This window comes from Ceratosolen solmsi, unplaced genomic scaffold, assembly GCF_000503995.2.
Source record: "Ceratosolen solmsi marchali unplaced genomic scaffold, CerSol_1.0 scaffold23, whole genome shotgun sequence".
Lineage (NCBI taxonomy): Eukaryota > Metazoa > Arthropoda > Insecta > Hymenoptera > Agaonidae > Ceratosolen > Ceratosolen solmsi.
The window spans coordinates 1,918,351-1,945,854 of NW_011948430.1; the positions used below are offsets into that span (position 1 = coordinate 1,918,351).

Genomic DNA, 27,504 nt, shown 5'->3' on the forward strand with positions numbered 1-27,504 from the left:
CCCCGCCCCCCCCACCTCCCCCTCGCCATCCCCCTCCCCCGGCCCACTCTAACCGTCACCATCACCCTCACCCTCACCCTCACTCTCGCCCCTGTCCCGGATCCCTCCTTATCTTTGCTCCTTCTTCCGTCGCTCGCGCTCCTCTTTTAGTACAGTTTTCGATTTGCATTTATGCTCTCGCGTGCGTTGTCGTTGTTCCGTTCGTAGTAACAGCGCACGGATCGTTAATCATTCCCAAAGGATCCTTTCAATTCGATCGACTCGAAATTCCTATTATTCATATTCGTCCGACGATATCGACTCCTTCACATATTCACCGAACAATAGCCCAACGATGCGCAGGTTCTCTGCGTTTTATTAATAAGCAATTTTTAACACGCGATAAGATCTCTTATATTAAAAGCATTGGCAATATAGTCGATTTAGTCATTTTCTGAGATTAATAATAGTATTAACTTTCAATGCAATTGTTGTATTTATTCGCCAAGTTAATTATCAAATCATTGGACAAATTTTATATGTGACAAATGATATGTTTGAAGCATTTGAGAAATGTCGATAATTTCATAGAATAATTAATTAATTTAAACGTCTATATAGAAATATATGCTAAAAATAATGGATTGTCTTATAGTATTTAAATTTTTATAGAACTCAATCGTTGAGTGACAACGAAGAGTTCGGGATCGATTTATAATAAAAAAATATTTGCGCCTTACGATATTTTCACTATATTCAATTGTTAAAAAGTCGTTTGCCTTCTTTCTTTTCAAGCATTTTAACGATTAGAAATTTTTTTTTAATAAGCAGAGCATTTATAATTTTACCGATATTATTTATTCAACGACAAATATTGATTTGAATGTAATGTAACTTATTTGAATTAAATGTAATGCTTTCCGCACATTTTTATAAATTGTTTTAATAAATTGGCTGTGCATATTTCATGCCTAATATTATACAATACGCTGAATAATAAAATCTTTAAAATTATTAAACCGCATGAAAGCGCACGCGTAATTATTTTGTGCATTTAAATATGTATATATAAAAATACCTTATCCGCAGTAAAGTTAAAAGTATTACATATAATAAGCATTAAAGAAATGCATAAAATCTTTCGTTGAATTTACTCGAGAGATTGTAAGACTAAGGCAATCTTAAGTTGATTCGCTTTTATAAGAATTTACCAGAAAAGCACTAATTAATACATAATTTCAAAAATCGTCGCAATAATTAAAGTAAATAATTAAAAGAAAAAAAGAAGAAAAAAAAGAAAAAAGAAAAAAGAAAAAAGAAAAAAGAAAAAAATAATGTGGATGTAATTATAAATTTCTACGGTAATTTTGTTACGTAAGTAATAATGGCACGTGTGTCTCGAGGAAAACGCTTAAGAATAGAAAATTTATATGCAAACTTTAGTTCGTAGCAGAGCTTAACAACTGTTGAGCGAGTTTCTTGAAACGTAAACTAAAATACTCTAAAACAAACGTAATGTGGGCGGGGAGGAGACGAAGGGCTTTACGAGTGTATATTTACGGTACAGAGATGTTGCTGTATTCAGCGGGACGACAATTTACGAGGCTCTATTTCCCCGGAGATGAGAAGATATGTGCTCGTGTCTCCAGGTAAAACCTGAGCACGTGTAAATTTCAAAGAACTAGGAGAGGACTTAAAGACAAAATCTTATTCGAGCTCTTCGACCTTAGGGAACTTGCAGTGATAAATCAATGCAGATATTAACGTTACACTGACGCCTCGTTTCCTATGCTAACCTTGAAATGATCGACAGGGATCAATTTTAAAATACAAGGAGAGAGAAAAAAATCATTGATTATTTGGTCGTTGTGATGTTTATTTGACTTTTTATTGTGCATTTATTTTGCGGGATAAGCAGATTTTGTTTGCGGACGTAATGAGCTTATTGTCGACGCAGCTCACATAGACGCTCGCGTTTCTTATATGATTTTAACAAATTATGTCTTCGTATTATTTAATTATATCGCGATACAACAAGTATCTTTGTACAATTAATCCCCGGACCTTAATCATGCTCCGTTTAACGTAAAATCGATCATCAGGCTCGGAAAAGATTTATGTAGAAGACGCTACGAAGAAGAAAAAATCAATGGGATCCTCGGGAAGATTTTGTCTCTTTGTCGGCTATAAAGAACGAGAAAGGAAAGATAAAACGAAAAATAAAGGGGGAGAGAGAAGTAATTGCTTTTGAAAGCACGTCGATTGAAATGTCGTGTAATTCTTATAAATCGTGAGAAGGAACGAGTGCTCGGTAAGGATCGAACGAGATCAAGTTTCAAATTAATTCTAATGTTAGTCTGTTATTGGCGAGCAAAAGGGCTGACTGTAAGAATCGACGAGACAGGCAATATATTCTTTAGTTTAGTTTCTCAATGGAATATCAAAGGAAATAGTCAACTATCGATTATCCACGTCGTTGGCGCAAAGTCATAAATCAAATAACTAGCAGCAACATAGCAGAAATTATGGACAAATTGCAGGTAAGAAATATGAAATACTTGCCAAGTATTTCATTCTATTTACTTCTTTTTTTTTTTTTTTTTTTTTACATATCTTTCATACATTAATGCGCGTATGTGTAAGATGACGTGCGCTCGCGTTAAATATTATCTTAGAATACTTTTCGCGATCGTTGCCAATGATTTTTTTTTTCTTCTTCTGGCTTTTCATCTAAGTGGTATCTCGTTCTCTCGAGCGTTGCTATATGCAGAGTGCCCTTTTCAAATATATATCATTTAAAAATTACAGTCGTTTTTACGGGGGCAAGGCATTCTCGCATATCCATACGAGCGCATAAACATTTTCGGAATATAACGTCGCTCCTTAATTCCTTAGTCCTTAATGCCGTAATATTGTTACGACGTCGTCTAGTGCTCTGCTTGTGCAAGGGAACGATGGCAAAGTTGTTATCGTATGTCATTAAAATGACAAGGCGCATCGCGATCTCTATTATGAATCCGCCGTACTCCTCGCGAAATCATCGCGGAATTTACTTATGAAAACATCGGATCGACGGCTTTCCGAAAACTCTCGGCAAGCATACAATAATCCCATGGCCAGGAACGAGAAGCACAATGGTAATAAAGCGTCAATGGTTTGTCCAAATCACTGCTAGAGGGGATATTGCAAACGTCCCTGGAATCTAATTTTCAAAAATTCGTGAATTCGTGTGTCGCAAGTGCGCAAGAATGAAAAAAAAAAAAAAAAACTATACGAACTGTTGGCCGTTTCGGACGGACACTCGGGAGGCTGAGCACGGGGGGTTGCGTCAGAGCGCGGGAGCCGACATTTCGCTTCCTTATTCGGCAAATTCGACGCATCTGGCTTCTTATATTCGCCTTTTTTCACTCGCGTACTTTTTCGGACATTCGCGTTAATTGGGAGAGGGTCGGTGGAACGTTTTCGTCAACGCTGACAAAACCTGACTTTTATCTTCTTTTTTTCTTTACTTTTTTTTCTCTTTTACTTACATTCCACTGTACAGCACGAATCGGGCTTAAAGAGGTAAATTGAGGCTGACAATTCTTTCTATTCATTCCCCTTTACAATTAAAATTGATTTCCAAAATCGTATTCGTGAATAATCATTCACATTTATAAATAATTAATATCGATCGCTAGCAAGTAATGGCCTTTACTCGTTCGGTATTTAATCATATAAAAAAATAAAATAAAAAATCTTAGATTAACGCTATATTCGATCAGTTTGTAGGATCGGAAAATTGACGACAAAATTTCATTGGCTTTCTTTGAAAAATATAGCGATATTATATTGTGAAATTGGATTAGAATTCTAGAGATAGCGAAAACGGAATGTCTTACATTGTCGAACGAGGTTGTAACAATGGAACTTCTATTCCGGCGTAACACATTTCGTGCCAAACATACTTTGCCCGATGAGCGAATAAAATAGCAATTAACCTTACACAATAGATAATGCACGTGACAAGAATGAAATAATAAATAAAATTATTGACGAACTACCTGTAATTATAGTCTGCGATGTCGCATACGGGTACGTGTATTATTCATTTGGGCGTGATGCTCGGTTGATTGTCATTGAAATCGATGAGGAGGTGTGAGCTGCAGTATGACGTCAGATTTTCATTGCCATCGACATGGGTGTATACGCACGTAGGAATTTGATGAATGACTTGGATTTGAAATAGCGGATATTATTGAGAGAAATAGAAGAAGCCAATGGCAATTCAGGAGCTTTAAGTGTCCTCTGGCATTGCTTTTTATCATATCCTATTCTAACATAGCTCCAACTAATTATCTTTAAGGCCATTTTCTTATTATATCATTGCCGTCTTCTTTTCGTTTCTTTTTTCTTTTTTTATTTATTTATTTATTTATTTATGTTTCTTTTTTTTTTATTTGTTTATTTGGTTTTCAAGTAATCTATGCGATTAATTTGTTCGTTGCTTTCAAATTAAAGCTTCCAAGCCTTCGACTGCTAAATGGACAGTCGAGTTTTAAAATCTCGTCTATAATTAAGTTTTTTCTTTTTTTGTTTTGTTTTGTTTTTGTAAGTCATTAACAATACACGATTAATTGATTATCGATAAATGCAATCGTCACGATCGCATAGAAATTTGAATATTTTCGAGAATGCGCGATAATAAGGGCCCACCATTATTTATTTAGATGATCATATTTTAAGGAATTTTTCTAATTTAACGATAATATTACCGTTCGTTGACATAACAAGTACTAAGCATACCTATACAAAGAATAATTCTGATTATCCCAAGAAAGCCATTAAAATTTTAATGATGATTTCGTTCTCGATTATTGCACACATAGTTACAAAACTGATTAAATTATATATTTCTGTATATAATGACGTTTATTCGGTTTTCAGACCAGAAATTATGTACTTTAAGAGTATTTCTCATTATATTTACTCGTTGGTTCATTAGTCGCTTTTCTCAGAATGGGCCTTCGGTTGGGAATTAATGCGAAATGATCTTTATGATAATACGACAGACGGATCGTACTAAAAAACCACGATAGAACAAGCAGGACAGTTTAATATAGAGTTTACACAATAATTTCGCGGAACTCTCTGGCCAATCCTTGAAGAATTGCATTGCGCCAAAGACGCAAATAGCTTGTTTACGCTTTTGGATACGTAGGAATGATAGTGTCGCTTCTAAATACCCGTTACACTCAATTATTTTTACACAAGTCTATTGGAAATCTCCCTCGGACATCGCATTATAATGATAAATTTTTAACAATAATCCGTCACCAATGAAAATAATAAGGGGAGGATGCGCGGGACGGATGTAACGCCGATCTACGACATTACAAGCCACGACAATTCTAGCCTACAATTAGTCCAGAAGTCTGTAACTCGGTATTAGTCTTAGTAATTATTACGAGCCGCGAGAGCTGAACGCTACGAGTAATAATCCGTTGTCGCACTATTTACATTTAAATTACGTTCGAGTGATTGAGAATGAGGAGCGCCGCGCGGCCGAGAGATACGAGCTTCGTTTGATGTCGTTAGCGATGTCGGTCTAAAGGGCAGCGCTCCGTGCCTTTGGACCGATCCTTCATGCTCCATCCTCTCATAAACAAGGAGAGCTAGTGTGAGCCGCGGGGTTGCCTTAAACGCGACCCTTAATCGGCCCGACTTCCAAAACTGGTCGTCTTTACGATTGCCCAACGGCCAATACGCCATTTGCCACATACCATAGAAAAAGCCGAGGCACGCGCCGTCCTTGGATTTCGCGAGTTACGCAAGCGCTCCCGGGGACAGGGCCTCTCCCTCTCCGGCATCTTCTCCTCCTTTATCCGGGTGGCGTCGGCCAAAGGGGACAAGAAGCCGGACGATTGGGAAAGCGAACGGCGGCTGCGCGCCATATTAAGAGCCATCGAATCGCGCTTTTATTACGAGCGAATTTTATTGCGAGAGGAACTTCTCGACGTCTTCTTGACGAGCATCGCTGACCGAGTGACCGAGCGTCTGGTTCGCCTTCTTACTCTCGATTATCGAGTCTGCTCTTGGCATGATGGAAAGTGACTCGGCTGGTTTTCTGTATCGGTATGGGTAACGTATGGGGAGGGGAGGGAAGATAACGAATACAGGGATGGATGGATGGCATTTATATTGTTGACGAGGACGATCATCCGGATTTTTTGTATTTTCATAGTTTGAACGCAGTCGGCTTGTATTCGAAGACGATGAATAGGCATTTTCCTAGGGCAGGTCATTCGTTTTTCTTAAAATCGGCTATCAGCTGTTGAATTCATTATAAATAATGCGAATAAAATTAATGATTTTGGCCGAATTGAATGGTCGTCGGGCAAACGAAGGAGAAAAGTGACGGAACGTGGTATTGTTTAATGCAGAAATACATCAGAATTGAGATTTCGAAAACTCGTAGAATATTACTTAATATTGTGCTTAGAGGAGCAAAGTATTTGAAAGGTTTTGTTTTTCGTTTTTTTCATTTTGTTTTCTTTTTATTCAACTTAATAAGATTTTTCAGATTTAAATGCAATTACAATATCAGTGTGATGAATATGTTAAAAAGATGTTATTTACAACTTACGGTGAAATTTCCAATATATTTGACGATTATGTTCAATTTGAAAGTGTGCATAATAAGCGTAAAACTAATTATTTTCAAAAAACTCTACTCCATCGTTTTATATACTGTTAGCAGTCACTAAATTTTATTAAAATATATTATCAACGTAATTCTTCGTATACATTAAAAACGACTTCTTATGATTATTCGCGATAATACTGCTGCTGTTGGCTACTTTTCGCATGAATTTTTCATAGACTTATTACGTCAAGGATTATTTTCCTTTAGAATGTCAAATTATATTTCACATTTACTCCCAAGTGTATATCACATAAATTTTGTTATACATTGAAACGACTGGTCATTAAATTTTAGTGCAAAATGCAAAATGTTTGAGAAAATTGACAATAGACGAAAAGTAATTTATGGCTATTCGTCAATTATTACGATATTATGTTACAAAATTTATTTGAAATCAAATTTATAATGTTGCTTAAATAAAAATCGACGCTGTTTAAAAGTAATGGACGCGTGAAAAATGTCCTTCAATACAATTTAATTTTATATTTACAGCGTTCATCGTAATAATTAATAAACGTTAAATATAATAATTGAGATTCTTAGGGGATTATCTAATTTGTCATGTATTTTTAATCAATATAAATAAACAGGGAGGACAAGATTTAGTGGGATGCATACTAATCAAGCATAATACACACTCTGAATTATAATCGTAATGGAAAGAAATTACAATACAAAGTATATGTATAATATAATTCGCGTTAATTAAAATATAAGTAATCACTGTAATTACTTGTTTTGCTATTCTATTTTTCATAATAAAATCTAGACAAGACAGTTTATTATTAGTGTTACATATAATATGTAATTTAAAAGTAGTTAATTTAGCATTGAGAATGAATGAACTTTTGCACTATTACTTGTTTGGTAATTTATTATATATCATTCATTGAATAATATGAATCATAAAAAAAATCTTTATGAAATAATTCGCAAGGCATGTAATTTACATACAAATGTGTGAGAATTTTGATCTTTTACACCGATCGCTATTAAGACTTTCATCTTTTGATAATCTTGAAAATTCGTTATTGTATTATAAACTGTATTTGGAAATCGTTGACGCTAGCATGCCTCCTTTACAACTTAAAAATCCTTCAAACTCGAAATATTCCAATGTGTATACAAAGAGTGACAGTGGAACGGCGGGGTGGAGTTGGGCGCACAAATATTAAAATACAGCAGATAAAGACGAACAATGGAAGTCGTGGAGTAATATTTGAATGGACGAAGAAGAAAAAGAATAAGAATAAGAAGAAGAATAAGAATAAGAAGAAGAAGAAGAAGAAGAAGAAGAAGAAGAAGAAGAAGAAGAAAAGTATCGCGTGAATTCTTCATTGTAAAATTTTTTAGTGAAATCTCAGGGAGACTCTTTATTTGGAACTTTCTTTTTTTTCTTAATTCCAACGCTTCCGGCAATTTCCCGCGTGATTTTTATCCACGCGAACAGCAGATTTCTATCGACACGGAGTCGACGCTTGTGGGAGAGTGAGTCGCGATTCTTCCGTCGCAGCCAACAAACCAACGGTTCTCGCGCAATTGCTCGCTCATGGACACGTATGTGTACGTAAGAGCGCATAGGAAACCTTGAAGTGCCGGAAGATTGTCAGCGCGGGCGTTGCGATCGACGTTGATTGTACGAAGGCCAATGATAAGTCAACGAAGCGCCGACAAATTTAAGGGGCGATAACAGAATTTAAGAAAATACGAGTGATGACAGAGTGCAAGCTATGTTTACATCTCTCGGCCAATATAACTTTTTAATATTCGTTAATGTACCGAGTGTATAATATGTACGTAGGCTATTTTCATTTTTATTACTATTAATGCCATAACGAATGGTACTTTCCAGCGTTTGATATTGTAATTTCAACTATAATAAGTATTCGTAAATCATATTTCAGCATTATATCATTGGGATAATGGCCGTGTTATATTTACTATTTAATTCGTAGACGAAAAAGGAAAATTGTCTCGATAATTGGAGGGCACGGAAATTTTAATTGCATTATCAAGAGCTGAGATACAGCGATTGAATTTATTGTTTCATTGTTTGATACTATTCGATTGGCAAAAAATTATTTTACGAGCATTGATTAATAAAACTCTTGCCGTGGGAAACACGGCGTTTGAAGAACTTTCTTCCTTACATCTAATGGGCCATTGTTAACTTCTATCAACAGAAATGAAGTCTAAACGCACTCTTAGAAATCGGATATGCGCGCCGCAATTGGAGAAGTAACACAATCCGCAAATATTCATCGTTACTGCGCTCGCCACACGCTCTCGCGCTCAATGGAACTCACTCGATTCCAGTCCTCCCAACGATGCAGTACAATAAAAATAAAAGTTCATTAACGGCAAACTCGCGCAGCTCCGCGTCGACTCGGCGTGCCGTAATTTAAATAAATGCTCGAGCCGGCCAACTAGCGCGGAAAGGCCGTTGCGTCACATCCGCGCCGCTGAAATTTCAGGTGGCATTGGCGCGCCGAGCGGAAGCGCAATCTTCGATTGTAAACGAGCGGCGCCGATTATCGATTGAATGAGCCGCGTAGGAGGGGCGAGGAGGGGAATTTGACGGGTCGTTGGATATGGGCGGGCGGGGGTAGTGGTGGTGGTGTACAAAAATTGATCGTCGCTTTTTGACTTATGCGAGGAGAGGACTACGAGGCTGCGCCAGTCGCACGCGCGTAAAAGGAAAGCCGTTGAAATTCTGGCGGAGCAAGGAGTTTGCCTCGATTTATTGTTGAGAAAGCGTTCAACGCCACGTAATATTCGAGCGCTCGCTTTTTTCGCTCGTTGTGCTTTTCTCGGATCTCGTTTATTCGCGCGCTTCGCCCTGTCATTGTCACGGGAAAAGGCAAGAGACGATAGATAGATAAACTACGTTTGCGCAATTGACGTTTCTTATTTGTAAAATAACGCGTAGACGGGCGAATTTTGTGCCCTCCCCTTCCCTATCACCGCCACAACGAGCGATAAAGTTTCGTTGACACATTTATGAAAAAATGTCTCTTAATCATCCATCCAATGGGCAATATTAACATTACAAAGTAGTGGGCTCTTCGATGAAATAATCGCAGATTCGATTGTCGGCGAATCTCCATGCTGTGCACAGCTCGTGCAATCATTGATGTTACCTGATAAAAACAACGTGCACTCGGAATTACCGTAACGCTACGTATTAAGATCGGAGTGACAACGAGATAAGATGAGTACCAAAGAAGCCAATTACGCATTGGTGATAAGGAAATAGGGCCCCCGAGCTTGCGGAAGGATTATTAGCCATTAAGTGCGAGCGTGTGGTGGTAGGTGGAATTACGCGCGCACCGGCGCGATTAAGTAAAAACAGCTTTCATGTAATTTTCACGTCGGCCGTGGCTCGTGCGTCATTCAGAGCCGCGAGATAAGTCACGTTGTCGAAACGGCGTGTCGTTAATTCCGATGCCGCCCTTCCGATCCGGGGAACGGCCTTGACTCTCAGATGCCCGAAGAATCGTTAATGGCTCGGCGAGTGCCGTGGCGATTTGAGCCGACGTCGCTACTCGATTCGCGATCGGCCAAATAGATTATTGATCACGAAAAGAGCTGGTGTTTGAAAATTGTTAGATTAGCCACGAGAAAGTCTAACGCTCGATGGATCTTTCGATATTACGCCTGAAAGGAGGTTTTATTGAAAGATAAAAATACCGTATCGAATGTTTGCCTTTCCAACGAATTTCCTTCTGTTGCGGAATTTCCGGCACTTTTTTTTTGCCGTTTGCGGCGCATTAAAGAAAATTTCCTTTCCATATTCTAATACACCAAGAGGATGAGAACTGGTTTTGTTTGGGCTAAAGTAAATTTTATCCAACGGATGACATTTAAAAATTCAAATTAAACCAATGGCGATTCCTTGATAATCCAGCAGCCGAGTCGATTTAAACTTCATGTTAATACATCAATCAGGAGGAACGGTTTTAAAAAGTTTAAAAAATTTGCCTTATTTTCATTTAATTAGCACTTGATGGGTTACTTGAGTGCGCACATCGCTCTTTTCGCGACTAAATTGGAAAATATCATAGTCCAAATCATTTCTTTTTTCTTTTTGTTTTATTTTTTTGTGTTTTTTTTTTTGTTTTTTTTTTTTTGTTTTTTTTTTTGTTTATTTTCAATTAACTTCAAACTTACTAATGAACGAAACATAATGTCAGCTGGTATATTAACGTGCAATAAGCTAATGGTAAATAGAAAAAAGAAAATGAAAATGGAAAATGAAAAAACAATCACCAACACAGGAATATATTTGACAAGGACAAGATTCGTTTGTGTATCGAGACTAGAGAAAAAATCAAAAGCCAAACGTGATAAACATTAACATTTAACACGTTTCTCAGCGTATCTCAATCTCAGCAGCCAAGACTTTTCTTATAAACAAAGGGACTCCCTCGAGCAATGGGTAAAAAGCGAAAGAGATGAAACAACATGATTTTAGGATTTAATGGCAAGGAGAGTCGAGATACGTCAATCTTAATAAGCTCGTGCGAGATATCGGGCGATCGTCTCGGCCGCGGAAGGTGCACGATGAGATAAGCCAAGCGCATGCATTGTTCTCGGAGAGTGGAACAAGCGAAGAAGTGGAAAGCGCAAGAAGGTTAGGCGGCAACCAGACAATTGTCAGATCGTCACGCAAATTTGGAAACGAAAAACGAGTCGCCGCGACAATAAGCACGTGCGCACCTCGATTGTTATCCTTGGCCACTAGTGAGTGAGAGGCAAATGGAAACGTCAGTGTCGACAATTACACGCACGATGTGGGAGTGGGAGGAGCCGTGGAGCGTCGGAGGGGTCGGGTGGAGGGGGTCAGTTGTGGTTGATGGCGGAGCGGGGTAAGGAGGACGGGGAAGATTGATGGGGAAGGTAGCATTAAGGTAATTGTAGGCTTTTCAGGTGAAGGTGAATGTCGAGGGGAGGACGCCCACAAGCGTAGAATTTTCGTGATTTTATCGCAACGAATGTCGCCCATTGAAATAATATTCGTCGCGAGCGTGGCTTATTACGGTGACTTTGCGCAAAAACAATGCTTCGTGAACGTCGAGATTACGGGACGAGCGAGAGTTTTACTTGGAAGAGGAGAGATGCAGCTTCGCTGGTGCTCAACCACTTATCTCTCATTTGCCAATTGAATAGCTTAATAATTTTATGGAGACACAACAAAATTCTAATTATCTTTCCAGCAATTCCAGCATCATTGAATACATTTTCAAACTCTATGGGCACTCTCTTATATTAATATTGGCCGTAACGCTGAAAGAACTTGAAAATGGCAGAGGAAAAAACAGTGCTTAAAAATTCAAAATACCCGCGTCAACGTAATATTACAGGTATCCACAGTTATCTAACATCGACTAGTTCTTAGGTAAGTAAGTATTTTACATAATTTTCTTAAAAAGTCTGGCATTTTCAATGGATTACGAATAAACTTAGTAATTTTAATTCAAATGTCAAATTACAAGGAAACGTGTGAAATAAATGGAGTAATGTAATTAAGAAATAAATGAAGAAAAATGAAATGGCCAGAGTACGATTGAGAGAGGGAGGAGAGAGCGGGAGGTCGAATGATAGATATAATATAAATTATATATCGTTTCGTACAAATAAAGTATTTAGAAATTCTTGTTTTATCACCTATACAATAAGGTAAACCAAACGTATTAAATCAACCATTGGTATATGTTTTAATTCTATATTTATGTATTTATTAGTTTAGAGTTCATAAAACACTGTTGATTCTGTCTCTATACGTGCAAATTTAAATTAAAAAAAACACAACTATTTTTAATATAAATTGGAAATACGATTACGTTAACAATAAAATATTATAATAATATCATTATGCAATAGAGCGATTAAAAAATTGATGATCAAAATGGTTCTGGAGATGATGATAAACTTGATAAAATACAAATTTCCATTCATAAGTGTTTTATATTTATGGAAGAAAGTGAATTAGTTTCATAAAATATAGTCAATAGGAAAGAAAGGATCGATATTATAAATATTAATGCCTAATAGATAAATGTAATATTATAAAAGATAAGCATGCAAATATTTAGTAGATAAACTCATTATGTGAACACGTATATTATAAAATTTGCTTTTCTTTTACTAATCTGTATATTTATAAAATAAACACTTCATGTATACCATTACATAAATAATTATTAGATAAGTTAGTTTCGTTATAGCTCGTTGGAAAATTTCTCTATTTTTAATAAATAAGTAACATTCTATTCGTATAATTATCGCTCGATTCATTGTATTCATAAATGCTTTTCAATTAATATTTTCAAGTAACATTGCCAAATTTTTAAAGCCAAAAAAAGTTATTTTATTTAATAAATAGATATTTTGAAAATATCTAGTTTTAACCAGGTATGCGTGTATTCGTTAAGAATAAAAATAGTAGTTCATTAAAACTTTAATAATTGCAATTTCTCAAACGGAAATTATAGCAATAAAATTGTTATGTTAATTAAAAATAATATGCAAAACTCCTTATATATATATATTAATATTGTCGATGCTTACTATACTTTCACCTTTACACAGGCTTTTCTCACTTGTATAATTTGGTATTATTTTTATGTAGACATGAAAATGCTAAAGCGTGCATACAATAATGAAATAACGGTATCTATTTTGAGATCGTTTTTCATTTTTTAAAATATTTTTTTTTATCTATATTTAAGTATATATCCACAAATAGGTTAGCCAACTATTTTTAATCATGTTAATAAAGTCCGCTTTATTGTTATATTAAATGCTTATATAAATATAAACCTTGAAATTGAAAAATATTTACAAAAATAACGTGGCTGTAATGAAAATTTATTATTAACTTATTATTTTACGTACTTCTATAGCATTCAATTTTTCATAATAAAATAATACATTGTTCTTGTGTATTTATGAAAGCGATATTTAGTCATTTTTATTGTTATATCAATTTTTGTAATCTTTACTTAACCATTACATTACAAAGAAAATTTATTATACTTTTTAAAAATAAAAAAACTTCTTTTTAAATTTACAATGCTTTATCAGTAAGCAATTGACACTAGAAAAGGTTAGATAACGCGTTTAAGGGATATGCATGACATATTCATTAATACGTCTAGAGGTTACCTCGCAGAAAATTGGGTTCACCCGCATAATCTGCAAGTCTATGCTAATAATTAACGTAAATTCATCAGCATAAAAGTCTGAAGATACAATATTTATACGAAAGTTACAGCTTGCGTAATGAAAAAAAAAAAAAAAAAAAAAAAAAAAAAAGAAGAAGAAGAAAAAGCAAGGTAAGGAGACGCAGCTACGCATACACTCTGTCTCGACTTAAATGTTGTTCTTCACTCTCCTTCGACAGATCGCTTGGCAAACAATGTAAAAATACTTGCGATAAAAGTGAAGTTTCACTGTAAAGCTCAATATTAATTAATGGCTTATAAAATTTTTCTTTATTTTAACGTTTATTGACAATATATATACATATATATATATATATATATATATATATATATATATATATATATATGCGAATTTTCGTAAGAAAAATTAAGCAAAATATGATAAGTCATTGGTGAAATGTAAATAGACGAATGAAAAGATTGCGATGGTTCAATTCATAATTTTAGTCTCCGAATGTCCATGTGAATGAATTTAATACAGTATGATTTATGGTAAAGGTAAGAAAAGATTTCTCATGAAAAAATTAATTTTTCAATTAAAGCATTGCCGTTAAAGAGCGGAATGTTAACTGAAACTCGTTGGATAGGAAAATTTCTAATAAGAGCACGGAGAAAATTGCATATCCTGCGAACAATTATACACTTATCCATTTAATTTTTTATGTATATATTGAATTGTATTAAGAGCAACTAATAAAATCATTTATGTTTTGAGGCGCTTTACATTTTAATGTTTATACAAAATTTATGGATAATGTCACGCACTCTTTCACGTGTTTTTACTCACACGCGAGAGCATCAATTCTACTGTCATAGTCGCATATCCTGCATCTGTGCATTATAAAATTATATGAAGCACAGTCGCATTAAAGGATTTATCGTACTTTCTATTTGCCAACTGGTTGACTCGATTGTCAACAACGTAAGCAACTTATTGTTTTTACGTAGTTTCAAAGAACTGTCGCAGCTCAAATACCATTCGACTTTCGATTGCCTCAGCAGATTTATCATTATTTATTAGTCTCTCCTTCGCCATCGCTTACATTAATATCGGAGCACAAAGCGCTCCGACTTATCCACTCAATTGTATAATTTGATTAAAGTATTTTTCAGATAAAAATCTTAAAAATCTAATAAATAATAAATATTTTTAACGTCAAGATTAGAATACAGCGCAGATAGGTTTTAATTGGGGAAATTAGAAAACTTTAACGAGCAAACGATATCGATATTGATAATGACGTCGAAAACACTCTCGCTAAAACCTCTCGTGCCTGTCGATTAAGACGTTCTATATAAATTGCCCCTGTATGCGTTTATGCAAAGAGGCAACACACTTATATAAGTCGTAATCTCAGTCTTAGATGAGCATACATAATACGAGGCCGAGTTCATCGTCAAGTATAACGTCCGTGTACCCGTGATTTTTCATTTCATGTCAATTGCAATGTTCTCTCGTGCCTCGATTTACCGGTTCGAGCGACGAGCGTCGAACTCCCAATTCATACTCGTTATCTCGCCAATCGGATTCGAGGTTACATTAGTCTACGTGCTCTGGCATTTTTAATCGGTCGACACGAGTGCGCGCAAATATCGAATTCATCCAGCATCTGCCATTTTCTCACCTCCCCCGGCCCCATCCCGAACCCCATCACCCCGACCAATCAAATCCCATCCCCTCTCGCAAATCCCGTCCCTCGTCAACGTTCCAAGGCAATGGCTCTCTTGTTCGTAAAGACAATGCCATCGTTGCGCGCGCCGTAGCTTTTCAAATGCCATAGCCGAGAGGATGAGTCACGAATGCTTTTCAATGAAAATTAGTCCTAAATTTATCTAAGACTCGTTGCTATTATCAGCATCGGACGGAGATAGATAGATACAGATAGATAGATAGATAGATAGATAGATAGATACAGATAGAAACAGGGTGGGTGGGAAACGGGTGAGAGGTAGAATTGATTGACTGATAAAGAAGTGGGAGGGGACGGCGAGGGAATAGATATGTGCCGTGGGGAAGGGGAGAGAGGGGCGAGGCGCCTGCATGCCGCGAAGGCCGCTCACGCACTTCCTATTACGGTTAGAGCCGGCGCGTATATAACGCGTGGGTGGCTGTTAAAGAGAGAACGTCACTTCAATTTTTATGCACGCGAGCGTGAAAAACTGCGCGCGGTCGATCTATCAGCCATTTTCGCTAGCGACGCTTGTCCAGCGCGTGGATAACTCGCTATCGTACGAGCCAGGGGCTCGCGCAGGTGTCATTATAGGTTAATGATTAGGACGAGGCTCGAGTACGTAAAGCTACTTACTGTACCTACTCGTGATGGTTAAAGCGCAGCTATGAAAAGGCAAACGATTCCTTGTAATATCATTATTCATTATTCGTGAGCTTTGTTTTCCCGGGCGATTTGCTCGTTCGCTGACGATGGCCTACGGCATTGGACTCGAGCGCACGATGCATCCTTAACTAATGAATTTTTGAGAGAAATGCATTATGAAATTTTTGTAATTGGCTGGAAGTTCCCGTGACAATTATGCACCAGCCCATGCTCAATTCTACCAAGTACTCAAGGCGTGAGAAAGGGAGGCCAATTTACATTCTTCAATCGATGTTTTATCTAACATGTGTACGTGTTTATTAATAATCTAAGAGCGAGGGAACGCGGAGTTCCATTATTTCTGCCTAAGTATGTACAAAGCCATTGTGTCCAAGTCGACAAATCCACGTAATAGCTGCGTAGAAAGATGGTCGAAGAATTGCGATGCTACTTTGCGCTCCGACTCTATGATCTATCGTAGGTTTACGATGCTCGGTAGTTAAGATTGCATAAATTTTCAGTGATGCTGCGCAAGATGATACACCTTGAGAATGACTCTTAAGGCTTTAACGCAGAGTTTTCACATCGTGACAATTCAGTCGACTCGCTTGTATTGAAATTTCGAGTAAAGTTCGTGCTGGTCAAGTGTGCTTTAGCATTTTGAGAATTCACGACGATATTATTTATGCGCGAAGAATTTAGCTCGAATTTTTAACGGTTTTTAATAATTGTCGATGATGTTTAAGTCCAATTTACGAATTCCGTGTTTCTCGTCACGTTCAGAGCCACATTATAGAAGGAATTTTCAATTATAAGGCATTTTGGGAATTATATCTTTCTTTTTTTTTTCTTTTTTTTTTTCTTTTTTTTTTTTTTTTTTTTTTTGATCAACGAAAACAGACAAGCACGAAAGAAAAATGCCTTAAAGTACGATACGTCGTACAGTTTGTTTTCCCTCCTCTGAGATTCCAAACACTGTTACTCTTTTAACGGTATATTTTTCATTTTTCGATACCACATTCTTTCGTAAGAATTGCTAAGTATATATTACGTGCCTGTAGATACAGCAATATTGTATTATACCTCGGAGCGTTTAAAAAAAAAAAAAAAAAAAAAAAAAAAAAAAAAAAGACAAAGACAAAGACAAAGACAAACAAAATAAAGCTCAAAGAAAATGAGAAAAGAAAAAGGGGGGGAAACAGCAGGGTGTACGTCGAAGAAGAGTATGGCAAGCAACAATTATTAAATAAGTTTTTTAAGAGAGATTTTGTAAAGGAGGTTGAACGAGGCAATGTGGTTGGGGTGGAAAAGTCGGCTTTTCGATGGCGATGAACTTAAGTGACGATGGGATAAAGGATGAGAGGCAGGTTAAAACAAGCAAGGAGACTCCGCGCAATCTTGGCAAAGTTATCGCTAAGGCTTGGGAAAGTCGACTAAAACAATGTGGCTCAAACATAAAGCACCGTCGGGAGTAAAAGTGGGACGGACGGGCCTAATGATAAGCTATCGTTTGAGATTTTTAGCGCGTTGAGCGTTTGGACTGGCGATCGCGACTCCCCTCCTCCTCTGTAGTCCCGAGAAGGCCGTATAAGGTGCGCGAGGTGCCCTCCGCGCCCTCGCCGTCGTGGAAAAGCGACGGGCGGGAAAATTTTTGTCGATGACTTCATCGAGCTCGCCGGAGCCGCTGCACGCTTATTACGCTGAATCGAATGACTTATTCGCCGGTTGCACGCGTTTTATCGCCGACGTTCTACATCTTGGCCACCGCTGCTGCCTATTATTCCCACAGGCGGCTTGCGAAATCTTTTATATGGGTCGGACATGGTGTTCGACCGGCGTTTATTTATCTTTTCAATGCTAATTTTCTTGTATTGTGAGGCAAAGCTTCTTGGCTCACCTTTTATCTTTCCTACGGTCTGCAGCATTATAATCTCGCTATTTAAAGCGTCTCCCTCGCATTATTATCGCTCGATCCTTTCTTTTTAATATAACCATAAGGTATTTATTGGCGCAATAAGCTTCTCCACTTTTCATTAATCCATTAAAATACGGCTGCGAAGCGTATCTGACCCGCGACGAGCTCAATGATAATTCTAGCAGATATTTAATCCTTCTTAGTTACGAGTTACGATATGTAAAAATGAAATCTGCTACTGGTAGTGCAGCCATGCGAATTAATTGCCGCAATTTAAGATATGGGAACTCGCCCAATTTAATATTGATTTTCATGGCGGGCAAATAAATGTGTAATACCAATGAAAAATCTCGCCGTAATAGAATTGAATAACGTCATTGTAGAGCGTTCGGAGGCTTTTTCGCTTTTTTCACTTTTTAAGCGAAAATAACGCAATCCTAGGAGCAAAATACTTTCACTTCGGTGGGAAATCGATCGTTCGCAATCTCAACCAGCGCGTATGAATGAATATTATATTAACATTACCCTTGAATATCTGCTCGTTTCTAATATTATTATTAACGCTGACTTTTAGCTCTAAGAAAGCGCCGTATTACGATATTTTAAAACACAGAGTTTCCTTTAACGAGAAACAAAAAGTATATTTATGAGACTTTTATGATTGTGGATGATAAACCACTATTAATAGATTGTAATGGTATTTAATGTATGTTTATCTCGTATAAATAAGTCATTAAAAATTATACAATGAATTTTACTGTTAATTCAATATTATTATTTACTCCTGAACCTCTCTCTCTCCCTCTCCCTCTCACTCTTCCATAATGATAAGCAGTAGACTCGCGTCAGCCAATGCAAATTGTGAAAAGAAAGAGCTATTGTCTTTATAAACAAACGATATCGTAATAAATCTCAGAGAACAGTGATAACTGCGTCCTAATCATAGTGATAAGGATTATCATATTTGCCGTTGCCTAATACTCAATCGTAGTACAAGCGAATGAAAAATCATAATTAATTAGTCGCCGTTACAGTGGACTTTCACTCGAGCGTCGAACGGGAGGTGGGCGAGTGAGGGTGAGAAATGTTATTGTCGAAGTTACGCTTAAATGTCCGAGGAAACTATAAGGAAACAACGATAATCACAGCCATATTAAAATTGTCGTTGGAAAATTTCTGCCACTTCGACTTCGGCCTTACTTTTCCCTCGTGTCTTTCTCTCTCTCTCTCTCTCTCTCTTCTCCCAACAACGACCATTACGTGGACTCCCCGTGACCATGGAGTTCCGCTTGTCCGCGCAGTAATGATAATTCGAAGAGATTTGTCGCTCCACGAGCGGAAATAACCGAGTGATAGGGGGGGGGGCGGGGGTGCGCTACATTAATTAAAGGTGAAAAGGTACGCGCGAGGACGACACACCTTTGCGAAGCCAATTTGTGCTATAATCGCAAAGACCTTTTGTCAAGTTCCTTCTCTGCCATGCGAATGCACCTGGGAGATACGCGTTAACGGCCTGCCCGGAAACGACGATTGGGCCGCGTTTATTATGCGACGAGGTGCGCGGCTTCGTGTACCTGAGAGCCTGCTGACCTTGATTCGCCCGATTGGTTCTCACGGCTCTGCCGCCTCGGCCCATTAGCCCGATTTTCGTTTTTAACGCCGATTAGCCGATTGGCTTGTTATCGTTCAAGCGCACGTGAAACTTACGAGAACTTGCTGAATATCTTGACAGACTTACTCGAGATTAATAGATTATCGTGTGTACTATTTTATTTCCAGTAGGAAAGTCTTATTGGTAAATGGTCGTGCATAAGAGGCAAAATTGCCGGTAAAATAAAATCTCCCGATAGTGAAATGAAACATTGACGATGTATAAATGTAGGTTATTCCTAGATGCTAATGGATTGTGCATAAAAAAAAATTTCGCTATCGACATAATTAATACAATGATCGTGATAATTCAATTGTACATCGTAGGTAATTAAATTCTATCTAATTGTAATTGATAGAAAGTTTATTTAAGAACGAGTTTAATCGATTGGAAATACATTGAGAGATAATAAATTTCGTGTACATGCACGCGTGTGTGTGCGTGTGTGCGTGCGTGCGTGCGTGCGTGCGTGCGTGCGCGTTTGTGTGCGAGTGTGCGTTTATTCGATGAAAATTCATCAAACATTAGACTTTGAGATTAAAACTTGAATACAAATGAGAATTTATATAATGCAAAGCGAATGTGCTAATCTTCATATTAATTTTAAAGAATAATCGTATCTTCATAGTTGAGAAATTTTAATAAGTGGAATAAAGCTTATATATGTATAAATTAGAAAACAATGGATTAGATTGTTCATATATATTCATAAATATAAGATTTTGAGGCTATTTATGTGATTATTAAAAGCATAATTCGCTACAATTAACGACGTAAATACAAAATTATTGTAGAAATTTATCATAAAGTATAAATCCATGAAAATGAAATAGATTAAAGAAATGATATTTATGTCAATTCAATTCAATTCAATAAAGCTTGATATTATCTCGAGGTCTGTGCATTATTCGTCCATCTTCATTCAAACGATAATGGGACTGCAAAATTGCATCATCTTTATTTCTTAATACTATAATAATAATAATTTAGTGAAAAAATGATGAAACGGTTGCTTTAAAGTCTATTTAGTTCATAATCAAATTACAGTAGTATTTTGAATTATTTTCTTCTCCATTCACGTAAAGTGAAAACAAGCCAACAAAAAAAAAAATAAATAAATAAATGAATAAAAATAAAGAAAAAAAAACAAAAAACAAAAGAAAAATAAATGAAAAAGTAATGAAAAAAAAAAAGAATTTTCTACCGACTGGCATTTTATAAATTTTAACGTCTTATAGCTGTGTTCCGAATATGGACGTTTCGTCTCACTCTCGGATTCTAAATGCTCAAACTCCATATAAATAAGGTTTCTTTCTTTGCTTATCTCGTTAAATTAATGTCAATGTCAAGTCAAGGTTGTTGCTAGTTAAAATGTCTTATAGCCACTTTTTTTCACAATTTTAATCTGGAGACGTATTGATCTAGAGATAGATTGAAAAATTATGTATCGACAAAATAATATAAATTCATTCTACAATGATAATAAGTTCGTACACTGTGAAGTCATATATTTACATGTACATTATGTATCGGCCAGTTAAATCGCAAAATAGGAACAATTGAAATAGGAACAAGAGCATTTAAAATTTTAAATGAAGAAAGCAATCTAACCCTCACCATTATAATATCCATCGCAAAAAATGCGATTAAAATTTGTTAAGATTGCAAATGTTGGCGCGGTAAGGATGCGAGTCGAATGAATGTAGGTGCGAGTCTTAGTGACCCTAATCCATATCCTCGCGGCCGATCTAAGGTCGAAACTCGAAGATCTTGCTTAAGCAATTACGTTTTTACGTGGCCTGGAAAAATCGCTATCATTCAGCCACGATCAAAACGTCGAATGCACAGTACTCAAATATGAGATGTTAAAGATGTATGTGGGAATGGAGTAGGATGGCGGATTGATGGTGGTGGTGGCGTTGGTTCGGCCATTGGAGGAGGGGATTAAGAGGGGATTAAACGTGGAAAACGTGCTTCGCCGTGAAATAATGTGTAATTTATTTGAGAAGGCGAGTTGATAAGCCGACGAGTCAGCTGCGGGGAGTAAAATAAAATATTTCAACCACGCCCGCGCCGCCGATAAAACACGCGGCCCCCCAAGGTCAAGGGTCGTCTGGATAAAGCGGAATAAAGAAGAAAGGCGGAATCCGGCCTCGCGTACTTACGCGGATGCTCGTAAACGCGCGGGGCCCATTAAACTCGCCCGTGCCCTGGGAGACGAGAGGAATGCGCCTCCTAGAACAAAGTGCCGTGCGTGGCTAATGAACAACCGAAATCGCGAATTGAAGGGGCGAGGAAGGAGTAGGACCGATGGATGGTAAATGAGGTGGGATGATGATGATGATGATGATGATGATGATGATGGGAGGGGAGGGGAGACGAGGAGATCTAGCTAGCTGGCTCGTTTGCATACCACAATAATTCACTCGGTGTGAGGGCTTATTTACGAGTGTATACCAGCCCTTGGGCCCTTCGCCCCTGTCCCTCGTTACCACCTTCTCAATCCATGGACGCAGCCCAGCGCCGTATTTATCAAACGGAGCGTCCTCGTCTATCACCGACCTGGTAAGGCGCTCCCGCGCATGCAAATAAAAGTGCGAGATATTTATTAGATACGCGCTTGGGGGCGCGATTAATGACCGGAGGACGCATTTAAATTCCCGTAATTGGCCGGGGTGTAATGATTGGCGAGTCCCGCTTATTATTCAATAAGCCAGTGTAAATTTCGCGGACGACGCACCCGTAGGGCAGGTAGATCGACGGCCCCGTCGCTCGGAGATAAGACCGCCAATTAAAGGCCGCGAAGCAGATCGAATTAATCTGGCCTTTATCCTATCCTCTTCTCTCCGCGCTAAACCTCCCCCCCCCCCTCTCCCTCCTCTTCCCCTTCGCCCATCCTCGTACACCGCACCCGATCTCACAGGCCTACCTATCTACGTTGCTATGCGTTCCGACATAGCGAGATCGGATCGGCAATTTCGCATTTCCAGCCGGATTTCGCGAGCTCCTCCTTGCTGGAAAATAACGCGGGGCAAAATTTATTGGCACGCCTCCTCTGCGTATCTCACGAAACCAGTTCGGGGCGCATTTTTCCCCGGCCGCGGGAGTCTCGAGATAAGAGCCGTGTTTATATAGACGTAAGGATGCTGGGCCCCGGGGACCCCGAGATCGCTTGGCCTCGCGCCACGGTAATTATGTCGCGTTTCGGAGGCCTTAGGACAGTCCGATCCCCCGGCATTTTGTCCAAGCTTCCATTATCCTGTATTGTCGATCCTTGACAGACTAATTTGCGCTCTAAACTCTTTCTACTCGACGGCATTATCATCGGAACGCATAATTCCAGTAAGCCTTATTGAGCCTTTAATATCAATAATCGACTTCCAATCAACTGTAATTCCCTTTTCAACGCGACCGTTTATTTTTCAGAGATTTTATCACCTCGATTGATTAATACGCGTGGCAAAATCAATTTATCCATTTTAATCAACAAATTTATTCTCTTGTTTATATGTTTGACTCAGCCTGTGATTAAATGTAGCGAAATATATTTCATTTGGGGTTGTGGTAGCCGAGAATTTTTTTATTATCTAACTGCTCGGCAATCAACTTTGTCCGAATAGGCAAAAACTTTATATTCGCCATCAAAATGAATTTCTTTCTTTCTTCGATATTATTTTCCGATTCACTTCAGCGAAAATTAATATCTATATGATTTTTCCATCATTTACATATTGAATTAGGTGTGGTTGAGTGGAAACTTTCTATGTAAGTAAATTGTTAGAAAGTTTTTCATATTGTTCATTTCAATTATATACGTGTGTGCACGCGCACGACTGCCTGTTTATTTTTAATAATTTTCCCAAACACACAAACACACACACACACACACCAACACACACACGCACACGCACGCACACACACACACACACATATATATATATATATATATATATATATATATATATATATATATATATATGTAAATTATGTTAATAGTCGTTTCCCTAAATAAAAGATAATACTCTTTATAATAAAGTTATCATCTCTTCCAATTAAAAGTATCTGATAAAATTTCCTATATTAAATGTAGTACAAATTAGAGTTAGAAAATATATTGAAATTTATAACTATACGCATTGCTTTGATCATAATATATTGCAATTTCCAATTATTGCGTTAATAGATATAATAGATTATTGTTATATTTTCTATAATAGATAATATAACAAATGAATATATCTTAGAAAAGTGCATTTTACTTAAGAATTCAAATAAATCTATAAATCAAATTTCTTCATCGACTGACGGAACTATTCGTATCTTACATATAAATGTATTTATTTATTTATTCCTTTTCAATGAGATTTGTGATTAATATCTTTTATTAGGCTTTATAAGAATTTATAAAAATTCATATATAATTGACATAACCGTAACTTTATTTTCAAAAAGTCCACCTGTAATTTACAAACTATTATTAGATTAAGAAATAATTAAATTTATTTTTCGTATATAAAACTATTTGCGGTAATAAACGAACGATTAGTTTGTTTATTTTTAATATAATAATAGGTTATTAAACAAATTTATTATATTGTTTTAACGGTCTATAATATTAATATAATTAGTAAATGTAAAATGCATTGTTGGAATGTATTTATCACTTAAAGCAAATTTGTACAGATATATTTCGAAATAGAAGCACTGTGAGAAACTTCGTGTCTTCAAGGAAGAAAAAGTTATATTGAACTAACACGTATGAAAAATTCTAACAAATTTCAAGACATGTTAGTAGTTAAAATAACATTATAAATTTTAAAATAATTGATTTTAACACTTTCTCACCAAGATCCACAAATCTGCAGTACGATTAAGTGTAGCATTTTTTATCACTCGTAGAATTTAAGAATAGCGTTGTGAATTTACATAGAGCTTAGAAATAATTTAATTTGTTTACAAATATTGTTTAAGCATTGTGAGTTGGCATAATAGGTGGACATACGTAATAACTGCGCATTCTCATTATTAAAATATTTTATTAATAGTTGTAACTAAGACTCACATTACGCAATAATTAAAATGATTTTTCAAAATTTTCCGAGCTACGAATTATTTCATAAAGCAATTACAGATATTGATCTTCAGAACTAGGGGAAATAGTGGATTTTTTGATTTTGATTAGCCTTGTATTATTCGACACCCAAGTGCTTTGGCGCATTGCTACTAACGTGTATTTGTTTGTATTCCCTTGTGGTTTGTGCAGTAACTGAGTTTCTCATGTATACACTTTGAAACGATTGTTTTACCTGTCATGGTCGGCTCAATCGTTCATATTGTTGTTGTTGTTGTTGTCGTTGTTGTTTGGCGCACTTGCACTTTTATTTCGACTAGAAAGGCCGGCTCGTCAAACTGGGCATTGTGCTATATTTTCATAAATGGTGAGTTCATTTTTTTTTTTATTTTTTTTTGTTTTTTGTTTTTGATAAAAATTCAAGGAAAGTAATTAATCGCGTATGAAAAATTATAATATAAATCGTTAATAATCAATTAAGCTTTATGGTATAAAAGACTTTGAAATAACAATTTTAATGTAAAAGGGCAATAGTTGAAAATTCTTTCATATTCAATTTCCAATTTTTTTTTTTATCCCTTCGTATATACACATTTCCTCGATAATAGACTATTTACTTTTGTAATGTTATAACAAATAGATTTTCAAATAAGATTATTGTTCACTTAGGATAAAGGCTCAAATATTAAAATATTGTTGCTTTTAAATATATTTTATTGTTGATTTTCAATTAGTCTCTCTTAGAATATAAGTCATTAATTTTTCGTAATCATATTATTTCACATGGTATTGAATAATTTCTATCCATCATAATGTTCATTAGAAAGTCTTTAATTATTTTTAGAGCCTGTAAAGGATATATTATTAATAATATTCATTTCATTACACGTATAAATAATATGCGTGGATAATCCGTTTATTGGGGAGAAAGATTTCTCAGATTTTTTTTTTTTTTTTTCATCCTAAGTCATTATAGTTAAAGAGTGTGGATTATTGCTGCAGTTTAATCCTAAACGAGAAAGTAGTAAATATTAAATGTTACAAATGAGTCGTTAGGAATTTATCGATAAACCAGTACTTGTAAAAATTATCGGATTTGAATTTTTTTTTTTTTTTTTTTTTTTTTTTTTTTTTTTATTTTTTTTTTTTATTGTTTTTGTTTCCACTGATTAACGAAAACGCTGTTCCTATAGATTCTAATGATTATATCTATGAAATTAATGTTAGCATATTCGTTATAGATTCGTCTCAGCCCAATCGCGATATTAAAGATATTTGCAAATTGTACAAAATTTGACATAAAGCGTCTGCTTCAATGTCCATTAGAAAAACACGTTAGTTATAAATATAATAATTAAAAATAAGCACTGTTATTATCATGGCAAAGTCGCCTTCGACTAATACTTACGTGTAGAAAAATAAAAGGATCGTCGTTTTTCATTGGCGCGCTCGTTTAATAACCACCCATGTAAACACAATTTTCGCCTTTTTGTAAGATATTAATTGAACCAGAATGCTAATAAAGTTGTAATCAAAATGCTAAAACAAGCCTTCCTTTTTAGGTAAAAATGATATGCTTTTAGACAGCCTCTGAATTTTATTATGTTACACGTGTGTACCTTTATAGCTTCGCGCGGGCTTATAATAAAATATATATATTGCAATGTTTTTAAGGATAAACTGTCCGAATATTATATAAAGCATTAATATTACTAAATTTTTAATGAAGTTTTCGTAATTTTATAGTCACATATAAAACGCGAATTAATATTGGATAATGATTATTATGAGTAATAAAATGAAGAGAGAGAGAGAGAGAGAGAGAAATTGATAACGATTATAGGATTATTTGATAATTAATATTTTTTTACAAGGAATAATATTATGCAATTTCAAATATATCTAAAATTTATATTCGAGATGAGTTTGTGGCACGTGAGAATCGAATATACACTTTCAAGTTCAATGACTGAGAGAGAGAGAGAGAGAAAGAGAATTGAAATATTTTATGCAAATAGATGTAAATATATCTGGATTACATTAGATCTAATTAAATCAACGCCATTAAATTTTAAAATTATTAAGCCTTTTCAATAACAATCCATCTATTCGATTAATGACTTCATAAACGACACTCGTGTTTTTATAAATGCACGTTTCTTTTATCTCTTTAGCTTTTTCAATTTTTCCTCTTTTCTCTTTTCTCGTTTAGCGTAAAACAATTTTGTAACGGAACTCAAAGTCGAGGTTTTAATTAGTTCGTGAGCGAAATTCTACTCGATATAGTTGCGTACTAATGTACTTATTAATGTCCAATTCATGCTCGAGCTGTAATTAATTTTTTTAACGTACGAATTCTTTTTACAGAATACTTCGTCCTAATCATGCAATCAATTGTACTTAGTGTAAAATGGATTGATAAATAAGCTTGAGCGACTGTGGCATTCGTTTGGACAGCTTATGCGTTTGACTCGTACGCTAGACCTTTGAATAGTGAATGATCGGTGGGGGTTAGAGACCCAATTTCCTACTGGTGTTAGTTAGGAAAGGCCATAGGCGAGCAAGTTAACGACCATCGCGACTATTAATGAGTTTGCGGTAATTACAGGAGCAAATTGTCGATTAGCGGAGAACGGTGATTAATTAGTCCGTGGGTGCTTTT

General features: G+C 36.1%; 1 protein-coding gene across 1 annotated transcript in view; it reads right to left on the reverse strand.

Moving 5' to 3' along the window:
* LOC105364097 (uncharacterized) overlaps positions 1–27,504 on the reverse strand; it is a 45,658-nt gene that overhangs the window by 7,025 nt on the left and 11,129 nt on the right. The gene's annotated exons all lie outside the window — the stretch shown is intronic.